The following is a 14,429-nucleotide window of genomic DNA, read 5'->3' as shown; positions in this document are numbered from 1 at the left end:
AACGCCTTCATAGGGAGGCTGCGGGAGGAACGGCCGTACCCGTCTTCGCAGCGGGGGCGGGCATGCAGTGCCGGGAGCTGGGGGATGGCGGGCGGCAGGGCCTTCGCTTCAGGCAGTGTCGCAGCCTCCCCCAGCCGAGTCCCGAAGGAGAGGCCTTCATAGGTGCTGGGGCGTGGGTATGCCCCTGCTCCGAGCACAACCCTAACCGTCTCAGGAATTTAGCCTCTATTATGCATATTTAGTTTTAAAGCATCCACCTTGCTATGTATTTGCGGTCTAATGCACGCTAGCTTTGGTTCTGGGCACTGTTTTGCTGTATTTGCATCCACCATCTGCTTTGGAACGGGTGCTTTGTGGACGCTTCAATTTGATCTGAGTAGCAGCCATCGCAGGGAGGGTCATTTGGGGGTGAAGGATGTAATTTGTGTCAGTTCAGAAAAGCAGTGACTCACTGTGTGCTTGAGGTCTTGTAATATTTCTGGATAAAGCTCCTCCAGTTTTGGTGCTCAGTGATGGGTTGGTAATTTCCTTCTTTGAGAAAGATTGGTCATGGTTGTCAGGCTTTTTGGGTTGTGGGGGTGAAGTAGGGTGGATTTGGTTTTGGGGGGGGAGGTTTTTTAATGTGTGTAATTTCTGCAGAAAGCTGGGTAAAGACGTGATCTGGTGAGACTTTGACACATAATTCCCAGTGGCAGCTGCTGGTCATACTAACTTGTATTTTACAACAGCACTGGTTTGGAAACAATGCTAATCTTTAGACTAGGACAGTGTTTAAAGAGAGAAATAGAGCTGAAGTAAGTATACTTGGGTTTTGATCTGAATTATTTTCAGTTAATCGATTTCTTAACTGAACAAATTTAATCGATATATGGCAATACATGAAGTCAGTTGATTAGTTTTGATTAATGGAGCTCTTGAACATTCTTCTACAGCATTTGTATGTTTGTACTTCTATAGTACTGGTTTGGTCTTCCACATGGGTGGTGCCAGTTACCATAAAGTAAGTGATCTATTATAGTTAATGCTTCCTTTGAAAATCTCATGTCAAGTGGTTGGGTTTTGGTTGGGTTTTTTTTTCCCTGAGCATGCTACTGAGGCACTGGCACAGGTTGCCCAGAGAAGCTGTGACTGCCCCACCCCTGGCAGTGTTGAAGGCCAGGTTGGATGTTTTAGCAACTTTGTTCAGTGTGAGGTGTCCCTGCCCATGGCAGGGGGTTTGGAACTGGATGATCTTTAAGGTCCCTTCCAACCCAAATCATTCTATGATTCTATGACTTGATCAGTTTCCACTGTTAGAAAGTGCATTTATATGATTACAACTACCTCAAAACAAAGTTTGGACTCTAAGAGAGCTGGATAGCTTACTTAAGAAACCTCTATCACCAGCCTGTTGACAGGAAATTGTGGTGCTTATTTAACATGCAATAATAATAATAATAAATAGAAATATATAATCTCATAAAGCATCTTTTAGAGAACTGTAAAATTGTAGCAATTATGTTGACTTTTACCTGGAACGGCATGGTTACACACAGAAACCTGATAATATTAGAATATATAGCTCTTTAACTGCCCCTTTTTAACAGCTGTGCCTTGGAAGAGTTGACCAATTTGTGGTTGAAAATTTTACAGTAAATTAAAAAAGCCTGAAAATTCACTTTGTGCTTTCCCACTGCATGTTGTTCTCTCTGTATGCACCTCTCTGTACCTCTTCATTTTTTCATACATCTTATTCTGAAAATTTCCATAACGGTTACTGATATTTGAGATTAATGAATGTTTCTTTAAGTGATCTCCTAAGTGGCTTCAAAAACAATCGCTGATTTAGTGTATAATCTATAGCTTTATATCACAATTCAATTAAATAGGTGGAACTTTTTCTTATTTTGCAAAAATACACTGGAAACTTAGAAACTAGGTCTTAAAAACCTGCGTAAATCTGAGACCAGAAAGTCTTCTCACAGCCAACCAAGTAATATGAAGAATAAACTCAGGAGCTGATGTTGATCTGGTGACAGGCAATGGAAAGAGTTAACTGCAGTTCCTAGAGAAGGCTCCAGACTGCCGGCTTGTGGTGAATGTAGCAACACTGATGTAGGAATGGTCTAAAGACACAGATTCGCCATAGTATGCAGTCTGAAGTGTTCACATGTGAAAGAACATGGTCATTTGGCAAGATAAATACTAGGAAGGTTTGTGCAAGGCATCTTGACAGAAAGAAACAAAAATGTTTTCTATTTAACTTCAGAAGAGTATTTTTTTTCTGTGTTTTTTCCCATTTACGCCTTTATAAACTTGTTTATTCACAGTATCTGAAACAGATAACATATTTATTTGCATGTGTAACTGAAACTGGTATGAATTAAAAGTGATATGACATTAAATGAATATAACAAAGAGACTTCTTAGTCCAGTCTCTGGAGCAGACTTCCAGTACGTGGGTCATAGAGTCATAGAATAGTTAGCATTGGAAAGGAACCTTAAGATCATCTATTTCCAATCCCATGCTATGGGCAGGGATACCTTACCCTACAGCCTGTTACGTTTTGTAGATTATTGTAAAGCTAAGAGAGCATGCTCCTAAAGAAACTTGAGTTCTCTGAAGAACAGGTGTTACAGGTTCAGAGAAGAAGGAAATGTCACTGCAATAACCGTAAGTATCCAACTTTCTGTCATTCTCAATATTGGTGTGTGCACTAAACTCGGAAGGCTCCCAGGGAGGGTATAATAAGAGTTTAAAACCAGTTGGAAACTAGATTAAAATCTTGTATCCCTTCCTAGTGTGACAGAACTTAAAATGTGCCTTAAATATACCTATTTCTCTGTTAATATTATGTGATTATTGTAGATGTTTAGCTGATGCAGACAGAGCTTTGTGTTCCGACGTTCCAAAGTCTCTTCAGCCACTGAGTCACATTTTAATCTGATTTTTTTGCTACCTTCCATCCATTTCTTTCTTGATAGTAAAGGTAACACAGATACTGCATTCATAAGTCAATGTAGTTCTGTCTTTTTGAATTTATATACCTTTGGAAACATTAAATGTTACAATGGCATATTGATACTACCAGTGCTAACCATTTTTCTGCTCTTTATCTCCAAACCTGCTCTGATAAGCTTATTTTCCTTACTGAATCACTCAAACCTTTCGCTTCACCTCTAGCAACTTCATCATCAGTGGTGCGTTTTCCATATGAAATCATGAAGACAAAAACTATATCAAGAAGTAATAGTTTTTAAGTCAAGCACAAAGAATTGCTGCCTTTTGTATAAGCTGAGGTAATATAGTTAAAATGATCTCTTTTCTTCTTTGTATAGACTGCAGCCTTTTCCAGGACGCTATCTAGACACAGCCAACTTGATCAAAACCTCAAAATAGAGATCAGAAGTACTAAATTTGGATGTTGAATTCAGTATCAGAGTGATATTATTTCTAAGAACACTTAACAAAGGCTAGTAGTTACATATTTAGCATACATACCCTATTAACTTCAGTAGGCACTTGGCTCTGCTTATCAGATCCAAGGTGTCAAGTTGGGTGCTCATATAAAGAACGAGCAATTACACAGTAGTTGTGAGCAACTTTAAGCAGCATTCACTGCCAAAACCATGATGCCTTTGTACTTTTACATAATTATCTCATTTGTTACAAACACAATTGGGTCTAATCTCTTTATAGTCCTGGATTTATAGCACGTCAGAGGTGTACACTGTTGGTTTTTGACTTGGAATTGAGCATATGATAGCATGTTCACAGGACTTACTCATACTTGCCCTTCATGTGCAGCAAGTATGGTGCTGGAATATGTCTTTCAGGAATGCTCAGTTTGAAGTTCCTGTTCTAGCATTTTTTGAGCTTATTGAGATTCTGTCTGCATTATGAAGCCAAATTATGTATCAGAACTGATCTACTTATGTGTGAGCTTGGAAGATCTTTTTTCTTTTTTTTTTTTTTAGCCAGCATCAAGCACTGACTGAAGTGGTAAACGTGGCTGAGATAAAGCAAAGAAAACATGTAGAGCTCATTACTGTTTGTTAAATGATACATATGAGTTGGGTCTTTGAACAGAGGAAGCTACAGGCTGTGTCCAGTTCTCCTGTTTCGGGTTTTTTTGTGGATGTCATGTATTGTGTCTTGCTTCTGACTTAATCACTCTGTTCTTCCTCCCCTGATTTTGATGTTACCTTGCTATGTAGTCTTTCCCCATGTAAATGAGGTTTTAGTTCTGAATGGGCCCATCTATTTGGGGATTTCTTTTGCAGTAAATGACTAGGGATTCTAACAGCAAAGCTTACTCTGTTGCATACTGCCTTAATCATCTGCAGACCAGGTTTGTTCTTTAGAATGAATGAGGATGAGGTAGTAAAGTAATTAAGACTGGATTTGTGTCTCATTGGTGATTGAATTTTAACTTAATTATACTAAGGCTAAAGTATTAACTCATGGTAAACATTGGAGATTGTTTCTTGGAGATACATATTTGTGAGTGACCTAACTAGGAAAACAACTTCATTCTGAGTTTATACTTCATCATATTACACTTGCAACCTTTGTTATTGACAGCAAGGAATTGAGAATAGAGAAATCTCTCAAACAGATTTAATAAATAAAATAAGCCTTATCTATTGTTCAACTTCATGAAGGTGGTAACTTTTCTTGGATTGGATGAAGGCTGTGTAGGGGGTCTTTTCCAGTGAAGAGGAAAGGATCAGGAAATAGAAAAGGATTATCTGAAAGAGTAATAATTAATTTGCAGTAATGTTGTTTTCATGGGTTATGCTGGCTTAAGCAGTTACCTGTGTTTGTACTAAATTAATCAATACCTGATGAGGATAACCAAAGGGAGAAACTGGAAGTACAAATACTGAAATGGATGTTTGATTTGAGAAAAATATTGTGATACTTGTATAGAGAGCACTTTGGTTTCCCCTCACTGTGGCTGCCTTTGGCAAAAATTTTCAATTCACATAGCTGCTTTTATTTGTTGCATTAACTTTTTATAAATTCAGTCTTTATCTGCTGCTAAGGTTTTGTCAGCGCGTCTTGCATAAAAAGAAGTGAAAATCCAATGTAAATTGTTTAGATGCAGTGTTTTGTAATTCTTTGGTAGGCAAGCATGATATTTTTAGAGCTTTTCACATAACAATTATTGTTCTGCTTCTTGATTCCTACCCATTACCCCTGACATTTTGTCTTTGCCTATAACTCATATCAGTTTGTTATGCTATGTAAATTGACAGACATTCCAATTCTGAACATGCAGCTTCTCCTGTCAGCTAAACTAATGATGGTGAATAACTAGGGATGCTGAACAGGCACTGGATTTATTTTCCTGATGCCTCCCTGGTGCTGGCAGTCGTTTTCATCTGATTGTACAGGGAGGCAGTCCTGGGAGCTAAACAGAAACTTGGTGACTTGTTAATGAAGGGTTATGCTGATGGCAGGTACCGTTTGGCAGGAATAGCCTCCCATAAAGACCTTTGCAGGTGGAGTTACTATGCAGAACACAATAAAGGTGCCAAACTGTAAACACTAGGAATTGAATAATTAATGCCAAAGAGGCAATGACAGGAGAGAAGGGGAATACTGTTCCCTTATTTATGGCTTTCTGCTCTTCTGTAAACAGCAACGTTATTACACATAAGAGTGCAAATAACTCTGCTCCAGGGGTTTATGTGTGATAAAATAATCTCCAGTAGATAGCAGTTTTGCTATTTAGAAGATCTGCAGGTGAGTATATGGGCAAGTTTCGTGCTTTTGTTGCAGCATTTTGTAATTTGGGCATTGTGTTGAACTGTAGTTTACATATGCTTTCATGTATATCCTAATACTGAAGGTTTTCATTGTTTATTTTTTTAAATCTTTGCAGTGTCCATAGGGGTGAGCTCAAGCTTTGCATTGCATTATACAACACTGAGGAGCACATCTGGTTGACAGCATCTTGTAACTGCAAAATCCCAAATGTACATGATGCTAAAAGGATTCAAGCTAGATAGTGGAAGGGTAAGTAAGGCAGGAAGTAAGTTTCCTGTCAGTTGTGTATCTCAGTGATGTGCTTAACATATCTTTCTGTCTGCAAGTGACAGTCTACGTACCTCTTCTTGCAGTAGGTGACTCCAAGAAGTAATTGCCACAAATGCTTATATGGAAATGGGGTGAGGGCTTTGTGTAGCAGCTGTACAGCTTGAAGACCACTCTGTCAAATGATCTTTAGGTATTATCTATAGATAACATTCCATAGGACTGCTTTGCAGATGCAGCTCACAGAGTTATTTCTTAGCAAGCACAATGATGTTGCTTGAGTTCTTGTGGAGCTCTGATGATAAAAAGGCCCTGTCTTTATCAGTACCATAAAAGGCATTGACACAGCCTGCAGTCTATTTTAAAACTCCTCTTTCAGTGAAGACCCTTTGTTTGAATTAACAGGAGCTGGTTTTGGAGGCCTAAAAGGTCATCTTATAGAAACACTTTGATTCTGAGGATGAGAAAGATGGCACGTGTAGGAAGTAAGAGTGAGGCTATGAGGCAAAGATCGTCAGTTCATTAGCAGCTGGTCAACATGGATAAACACTGATAATCACCCTTTTGTCATAATATGGCTAAAAGTCCAGGATCAGAGGAATGAAAAGGAAAATGCAGACTATTCTTTCTAACCAGAGAACAAGGGAAATATTTAGTAAATGTGTAAGGGTAAAAAGCACTAACACTTTTCTTTCATATTAGAAGCCAAAATGTTGATCTCTGTTCTGGAATTGTCATCTAGGACTTTGGACCATATATCCCACTCAGTTTAGTATGAAAAAGAAGTCAGCCTTTCTGCCAAAGTACCCGTGATAACTAGGAGATTGATCAGTGATACATAGATTTGTCTTTATATAGAGTAGTTCACAAAGATGAGCTGAGAGATGGAGAGACACTACACCGCCTCACAGAGTGAAGATAAACAGCTGTGATTTTGTTTGTCAACATACTGCTCTTATGTGTGTTTTGGCAGGGTTGCAGCATCTTTTCCACAGTGCATGCTGTCCTGGGTTCTGTGAGGTTTGGGAACAGCCCTTCCTTTGAGAAGAACCAGCCTTGCAGAGTCATGCCTGTGAATACTTCACCAGTGCCATATATCACAATTGATGAGGTGAGATCGAAAAGCATCCCCTTGCAGGATGAAAGGACCATGGTAATGTTCTGTATCATGAGACAGTATTCTGGAGGGGAATATAAATCATGCATAGAGGAGTTTCAAGGTGTAAGTTGTTCAGTGACTTGAAAATAGATTGGCTTGAGGCATCATGCAGAGGCATCATATGACTTAGCAAGGTCAGGCAGATCTGTCATTGTGATAGGAAGAAGACTCACACACATATGTTGTGGCAGTCTAGAACCTGTCTTGAAATTGGAAGTTTCTTGCAGGTTCTAAAGCATGTGTGGAGTGGGCTCTGCCACTTGCTTGTTCCTTCACCAGCCAGCTGTTCTGACCGGGAGAGGGATACAGAGTTCCATTCAAGGAAGATCAACACCACTGCCAGTGTTTAGGTGCTGCAGTTGATCTTTACTAATCTGTAAAACAAAGGTGATAATATGTAGCTGATACACTTTAGAAATGTGTGTGAAGGTTAATACTGCAAGGAAAAGAGAGGAGGATGCTGAAGCAGTTAAATAGCATTTGGGGTTTTTTTAATGATCTGTACTTCTTGAAGCATTTCTTTTGAGAATTTGATAACTGGTGCAAGTGAAAGCTGGTAGGCAGAAGATTCTCCTTCTGTAGACGTCTTCCATGCAGGGTGAATCAGCAGTGGCAGCTTGAATGAAAACTTGACTCTGCCAAGTAGGGGTGAGAAGATTCTGATGGACAGGGCCTGAAGCCACATGCTCATGTTGAGCTAGTGCCACGCAAGGTAGTGAGGGTCCTGCTGCCAGCAAATTGTGGTTCAGAGGGACAGTTATTTTTTGCTTTAAGTTGTATGGTATCCCAATAGAATTATTTCTTCCTTGACCAAAAGTAGAAAGAACTCTATTTCAAGGCACCATGTCTTACCTGTGAGATGAAGAAGGCAAAGGAAACATATCCTTCAGATTATAGAAGCGTGTGTGGAGGACTGGTAAGATGCCCCAGATGTTCTGAAATTTTGAAATAATTCAGACTAACATACTAATATTTAATGAGGAGAGGCTGAGGATCCTAATCTGGTATCCTGTCATAAGGTCAATGAGAAATGACTTGAAAGTGTAAGGCTCCTGATACAGAACTACGTGTGGAGCCTGCCCTGATCTTTGTGCCATTGGCCTGAAGGTCCATATCAAGGCGTGACATCTGTTCTGTGCCAGAGCCTGAACCATCTGTAGCAAAACCTCCTCTCCTTCTTACTGTGAATAATTGAGAGGATCTAGAACACGGATGAACCCTGCCTGCATGTTTTAATAATCTGAGGTGGAGACACCATCTTCAGTATGGCAACCAGGAAATGAAGCTCAGCAGTTCCTTGAAGCTCTGTAGAGAATCTGAGGAGCAGGGAGGCCTATGTGGTTCAGAAACTTTTCAGCTCAAATCTGTTAGGTCAGGTTCTGGCACTGTACCATGCTGCTGTGATTGATTAAGGCTGTGCTATGAGTCCTTATTCAATAGGTTGTGGGAATCAATGCAGCCACTGTCTTTTTAATGAAATAATTTTGGAACCGCCACTTCCTGGTTTTATCGGCATGAAGGTCAAGATCTTACACCTTATGGATGGAGTGCTTTTGCCAGATGTGCCCTGTGCACATGGCAGGCAGAGCTGGAAGGTGAATCTCAAGAAAAGTCATGTAAGTAGAGCTTACTAAAGAGAATAAATAATGAATTTAAACTACATAAAGATGTTTAAATAATGCAATATCAATAAGGAACACTGCATTATCAGAGGGATGTCCAGCTCCAGAACAGTCCTGTAGTCTGCCTGAGAGAGAAAAGGACCTGGAAAGACACCGGACTTAGTTGCACATCAGATGTGAGAGTATGGATACCATCAAGTGCCCTGTGGAAAACCTGTCTCTAGTTCTAAAGCATTTGTACAGCTGCAGGGCAGATACACACATGGATTATCACTTAAAAGATAACACATTTGCTACCGTAAATAAGATTATTAGCTTCTTGACAACATTCATAATTTTTATATTTTGTGAACTAAAGGTATATGATTTAGTATGCTGCTCTAATACTTTCTGCCGTTGAGCTGAATTCCAGAGCAACACTGCTAACTTAAATCAGACTTCTGAGACCGGTGGTAGGACAACTTAAGTGATACTGTCAGAGAGTAATTCCTCACAGCCAACTACACAAATAACCAGACAGCCTCTGCAGCTCATACAGTCTTTTTTTTATTGGAATTTGAAGTTACTGTGCCTATCTGATCCTAAAGGTTTGTTTCCACACTGAGGGGCAGTGCACTCAGGTTTTAATAGCTTCTGGTTTGTTAAGAGGTCAGTGTGCTGGATAGTCCGTGACGGGGAAAAAGGAGTTGGAAAGTGCCCATTCTACAGGATTTCATTAGCAAAGTTACTTAAGTTTTCTGGACCTTCACTCATTCTTTACAAGTAATGACAGGTGTATCTATTTCTTATTTGCTAGACATTTTTTTGTAGGACCAACTGCTGTTTGAGGCAAGCAGCACAGTAGTACTAGAGAAAATGTAAAAATTAATTGGTAAGCTGTTCTGAAGAAGGCTTCACTTACAGCTGTTACAGATGCGCAAAGAGAATCATACCTGCTCCTGACACTTTGCTGCTTACTGCACCCAGGACTTGTAATGCATAATTGGCGAAGGCAAGTATTTGTCTTGGGCTGGGCTGGCTGAACGTTGCTTTTAAGCATGTGGGTGCAGCTGCCTCGCAATATATTGCAGCAAAATCCTCTACATCTCGAGTACGGCTGTAATGGCTGTCTAAAAATAATACATAACAAAGGGTGGCCTCAGGGAGAGACAGAAATAACTTGTCTTGCTTTTGGCAAAAAGTACGGCTATTACCGATGAATTTACTAGCAGCCCCCTGACCCCGAGGGCGCGCAAGAGCCAGCTTCCAAGCAGATTTTCTGTGTGCGAACCTCGAGCTTGGACCTCCCCCAAAGAAATAATAAATACCACTCGCTTGTAGTTCTGAGCCGTGGTTTTGTAACCAGCCGCGTCCCGCCCTGTCGCCCCTTCCCGCGCTCGGCCGTTTCAGCGGTCTCGCTGGGGGGGCAACGCGCCGCTCCGGCCACCGCGTTCTTGCCCTGTCCCCCGAGGTGAGGCCCGGCTCGCCCGGCCGCAGGGCCCCGTGCAGCGCTCCGCCATTCGGGGCCGGAGGAGCGGCTGTGCGCAGGTCCCGCCCCGCGGCGGCGGCGGGGCTGGGCGGTGCCTGGCGCCCTCACGTCCCTTCACTCCCTCCTCTCCTCCCTCCCTCTCTCCCTCCCTCCCCCCCGTCGGCGCAGCGCTGTGGTGAAGCCGCATTGTTTGTGCCGAGGGGGGAGGGGAGCTTCTCAGCCCCGGGAGCTGAGCGCCGAGCCCGCAGCCGGACCGCGACCTGCGCCGCGCCTCACGAATGCGCCGCGCCCGGCTGCAGCAGCAGCCCTGCACCCAGCGCCGGGTCGCCGCCGGCAGCGCGGCTCCCTCAGCGCCCGCTCGGCTGCCCGCGGCTGCCGGACGCGGGACCAGGCGGCAGCGCCGGCGGGACCTCCGCCATTAAACCGGCCGCAGCGTCGGCCGCAGCGGCGGAGAGGGAGGTCTGTCAGCCGCGCTTCGGCGGCTCCCACAGCGTGAGTGAAGCCGGGCGGGCGGCGGGGGCCGGCGGGCGGGTGGGGGCTGCGGGTCTGGGAGCCGGTAGGTGCCGTCGCGGGGAGACTGGAGACCGGCGGGGGGAAGGGGTTAGGGGAGGGCAGGGAGGACTGGGCACGGCGGCGGTGGGGGAGAGGCGGCCGAGGGGCGAGGCGGGCGGGCGCGGAGGCTGCGCGGGGGGGAGCGGAGCGCGGCGGTCGGGGGCAGGGCGCCGCTCGAGCTGTTTTATCAGCCGCCATATTGTGGGCCGAGTATTTTCGCGGAGGGGAGGGAGGTGACTGCTGGGAAGGGCTGGAGATGATGGGCCCGGGCAGGAACCATCCTCCGGGGGGCCGGCAGGGGGGAACGCCGGGGCCGGGCAGGAACCATCGGCGCGGAGGGGTGGGAGCGCGCTGGAGGCTCCCTGGGCGTGGGCAGGAAGTGCTCGCACAGGACCGGAGAGGGCGGGCCCGAGGCCGCGGGCGGGCTCCGCGCTGGGTGGGGGCCGCGCCGGTAGCGGGAGGGGCTCGGCCCGACTCGGCTCAGGTGATGCTGCGTGCGCCCCAGCTCCTGGCATTGCCCTGAGGGGATTTATGCTGCCCCGCGGCTGAAGTTGAGTGGTGTCCGTCCCGTATGCTTGTAAGCCCTGTTTGCTCACCCCCTTCATTGTTTGGGACTAAAGAGCATTCCTGTGTCTTTCTCTTTTTAATGGTTTGCATGAAAGTGTCCATTGAGAATGGAATTCCCTTTTCCATTGAGCAGGGGATCCAGGGACCAAAGGCAGTTTATTTGAAGAGGAGGAAGGTAACTAGGACAGTTTGTGAAAGGAATTTGTAATAAAAAAGTACACGTTGTGTCACTTTTCCTGTTCGTTTTAGCTTCCCTGCTCCTTGGTATAGAGTATTTTTTGCCTCATGCCGTGTGTTCCACACAAGCAGCAGTTTTGGTATACTTCTGTTGTTAGGGAAAGCGTGTGCTGGTGGCTTTCTTTGCAAGCAGCTGATGTAATTCCTAGAGGAAAGCTGTGGATAACTTTTCCGGTTTATCTTCTGCAGCCTTTTGAGTTGTTTTAAGAGGCAGAAAAGTACATTAAAGTAATTTCGTTTTGGTGTCAGTGTGGTATCTTTTTTCATGCTGAATGGAAATTATCTCAGTTTACTCTTTTCCAAACCTGGATCTATGGTCTTCATTCCTGTCAATCTGCAAGGTACTGCAGGGGGAAGGGAAGAAAGATACTTGATTGTTAACTGGGAAAAGCAAGCCAATTGCCAGTCATGAATTTGTTATGCAGAAATCCTGTCTTCACCCAGAACATTTATAGGAAGTTTGCAAACAGAAGGATTTTGCAGAAAGAAAACAAAACAGTACTTTGGCTTCCCAGGCATTTAAGGTATTTGCACTCAGTTTCTATGAAATTTGGTCAGAGTGCTACCAGTCATAACTCTGTGCATTGCATCGTATTTGTAGGGTATCCGTTCTGCACTTAACTGTGACTGTAAATTGCTTCCTAATTTAGCTTTATTAACAGATAAGTATTATAGGGGAGATGCTTAGATGTTAGTTTATCATTTTTTATCATTCTTGATCGAACAGTTTGACTTTTACAATAGTAGTCTTAAATCCTTAAGCAAGCACACTTGTGCTTTTGAATATTTTCTTCCTCTTATCATTGCCTGCTTGCAGCCATGCTTCAGAATCTCTTGAGCAGAGGGGGGATGAAGAGCTTGGAAACCTAGCATTAGTGTGTGTTTCTGTGGTACTGGGTTAAGTTCCGTAGCGAAGTGCAGAGAAGTTGCACGAGTTTTTTTGATTTCCGAAGGTTATCTCTCATCTGTGTCCTCCTTATTTGTTCACAACAATAAACAGAAATCGGGGCCATTGTGTTATCTTTGGTTTCTGAATTGTAAAATGTGTTGTGAAACTGGGAACTAACTTTTAGTTTCAGTTAAACTATTAGTATGCCTTTAGCATAACCTTCTGTAGCAGTGTTAGTGGTTTAAAGTTTCTCTGCAGTTAAGAAATCGGTATGTTGTTTTGCAGGATTAAAAAATTAAATATTCCTTTCAAACTTGCTTGAAGAAGTGGAGCCTTTTTTACTCATCTGTTGTTTATATGGAGCAGATCAGAGGTCTGTCATGATTAAACACCGACTGTTGGCTGTGCTTGTGCCATAAAAACAAGTAATAAGAGTTAAGGGTGTAAACGTCAGATCTGTGAGCAACACAATTCTCACATGAATAATAGAAACATTTTAGATTGGGAAAACAAGCACAGTGTGTGGAAGCAAGTAGATAGGACCCTCTCGAGAATTAGTCTTTACACTAGCTGGGTAAATTATTTAGTCTTCCTGTAAAAGGAGTTCCTTCAGCACTTTGAAGGTACATCTTTAGAAACTGGCATCACAGACTAAACAAAAGGCAGGCTACATGGAGTAGTTTATGTGTAATTATTCCAGTCCTTGATATTTCTTCCTGAAACAGATACCCTAGTCTTCAACAGCAGTTGTGTTTCGATCTCTGTTTCTCTGCTATTTTGGCAATACATGCTAACACTAGTTGCATTATTTTAACAATACATGGCACTGACTTGAAGTGAAGGATTGAAATGGTGAAGCCCTAATAATACTTTAGGCCTGTGATTAAAGATCAAGAGTTTTGTTCTGTGGCTGACACTGAATTTTGCTGTTTATTAATGATTTATTAGGAAGAAAGAAGGAAAGGGATAGAACTTTTAAACTTGACCTTATCAGTCGGTATTGGTTTTACAATATTTTCAGCCTTCATAGGAAGAAACAAACAAACCAACAACTTTAAAATGCCAGAAGACATAAGTATGAAAGTTTTTGTGATCCAGATGCATACTTGTCCTAGTCATGTTACCTTGGTGATGGGAGCTGTCTTTTTGTATGGTAGTGGAATGATCTTTTTCCAGTAGGTGATAAACTTTAAAATTACATTAAAGAGCTTGGGGTTGGATTTAAAGACAGGGAAATTTTTATCTGCCCCAGTTCCTCTGAGAAGCAGAACTCTTGAAGAATTTCTTAAAGGAGAAAGGTGCATGTACATGCACACTGACATGCAGGAGTGTGTTTTTGCTGTAAGTCCAGTCTATTTTAGAGGTGGAATATTTGCTAGTTGCAGTTACGCTGCACTGCATGTTAATTGTGTTCTTGTCATTTTGTAATGAATGATAGGCTGGCTAAGAATTGAGAAAAGTGAAAAAGTAAAGAGCTGTCAAACTGCATACTTGACAAATTTGGAAGTATGCCAGTTTTTCTGGCTTTAAGTCTTACTGTAGGAATTGAGTTGTTAATGTGACTGTTTCAGATTGCACTAGAAAAAAAATGAGGGGAAGACTTCTTTTTCTTTTCACAATGATGTTACTTGTTTTGGGGGGCATCTGGAGAAAGTAATCTGTTGCTGTTGGGGAAAAAAAGTTCAGAGTGCAGACACACTTAAGGTATTAGGCATGATTGTATTTAAGTTTTTCTTACAATGTACCTAATGTGAACTTTTTTGTGTGGCACTTCTGAAATGTTTTTTCTTGTGCAGAGGCCTTACTGATAGGTCTCCTGTAGGAGTTTTGTATGAAGGGTTTTGTATAGCTGTGTTTACTTACAGAAGGTGTTATTAGGGAGAACTGTTTATCATTAGGTTAAATTTGGACAA

The 14,429-nt window shown here is 42.7% G+C and overlaps 1 protein-coding gene across 10 annotated transcripts in view; it reads left to right on the top strand.

The window, feature by feature from the left end:
• Positions 1-1,548: 1,548 nt before the first annotated feature.
• Positions 1,549-14,429, top strand: part of BRD1 (bromodomain containing 1) — a 69,217-nt gene continuing 56,336 nt past the window's right edge. For 3 of the 10 annotated variants that reach the window (XR_009728389.1, XM_061372904.1, XM_061372906.1), the window contains exon 1: positions 10,301-10,763. The gene's annotated coding sequence lies outside the window, so the exon portion shown is untranslated. Of the gene's footprint in view, positions 7,134-10,300; positions 10,764-11,439; positions 11,566-14,429 lie in introns of those variants that run through there. The other 7 variants (XM_061372903.1, XM_061372902.1, XM_061372900.1 and 4 more) reach the window with 6 other exon arrangements.

Source organism: Neopsephotus bourkii, unplaced genomic scaffold (genome assembly GCF_033783945.1).
Source record: "Neopsephotus bourkii isolate Nb327-2 ecotype Australia unplaced genomic scaffold, CSIRO-AGI_Nbou_v1 NB_1624, whole genome shotgun sequence".
NCBI lineage: Eukaryota > Metazoa > Chordata > Aves > Psittaciformes > Psittacidae > Neopsephotus > Neopsephotus bourkii.
The sequence above is the reverse complement of the archived record's forward strand: the minus strand, read 5'-3'. Positions and strand labels throughout refer to the sequence as shown.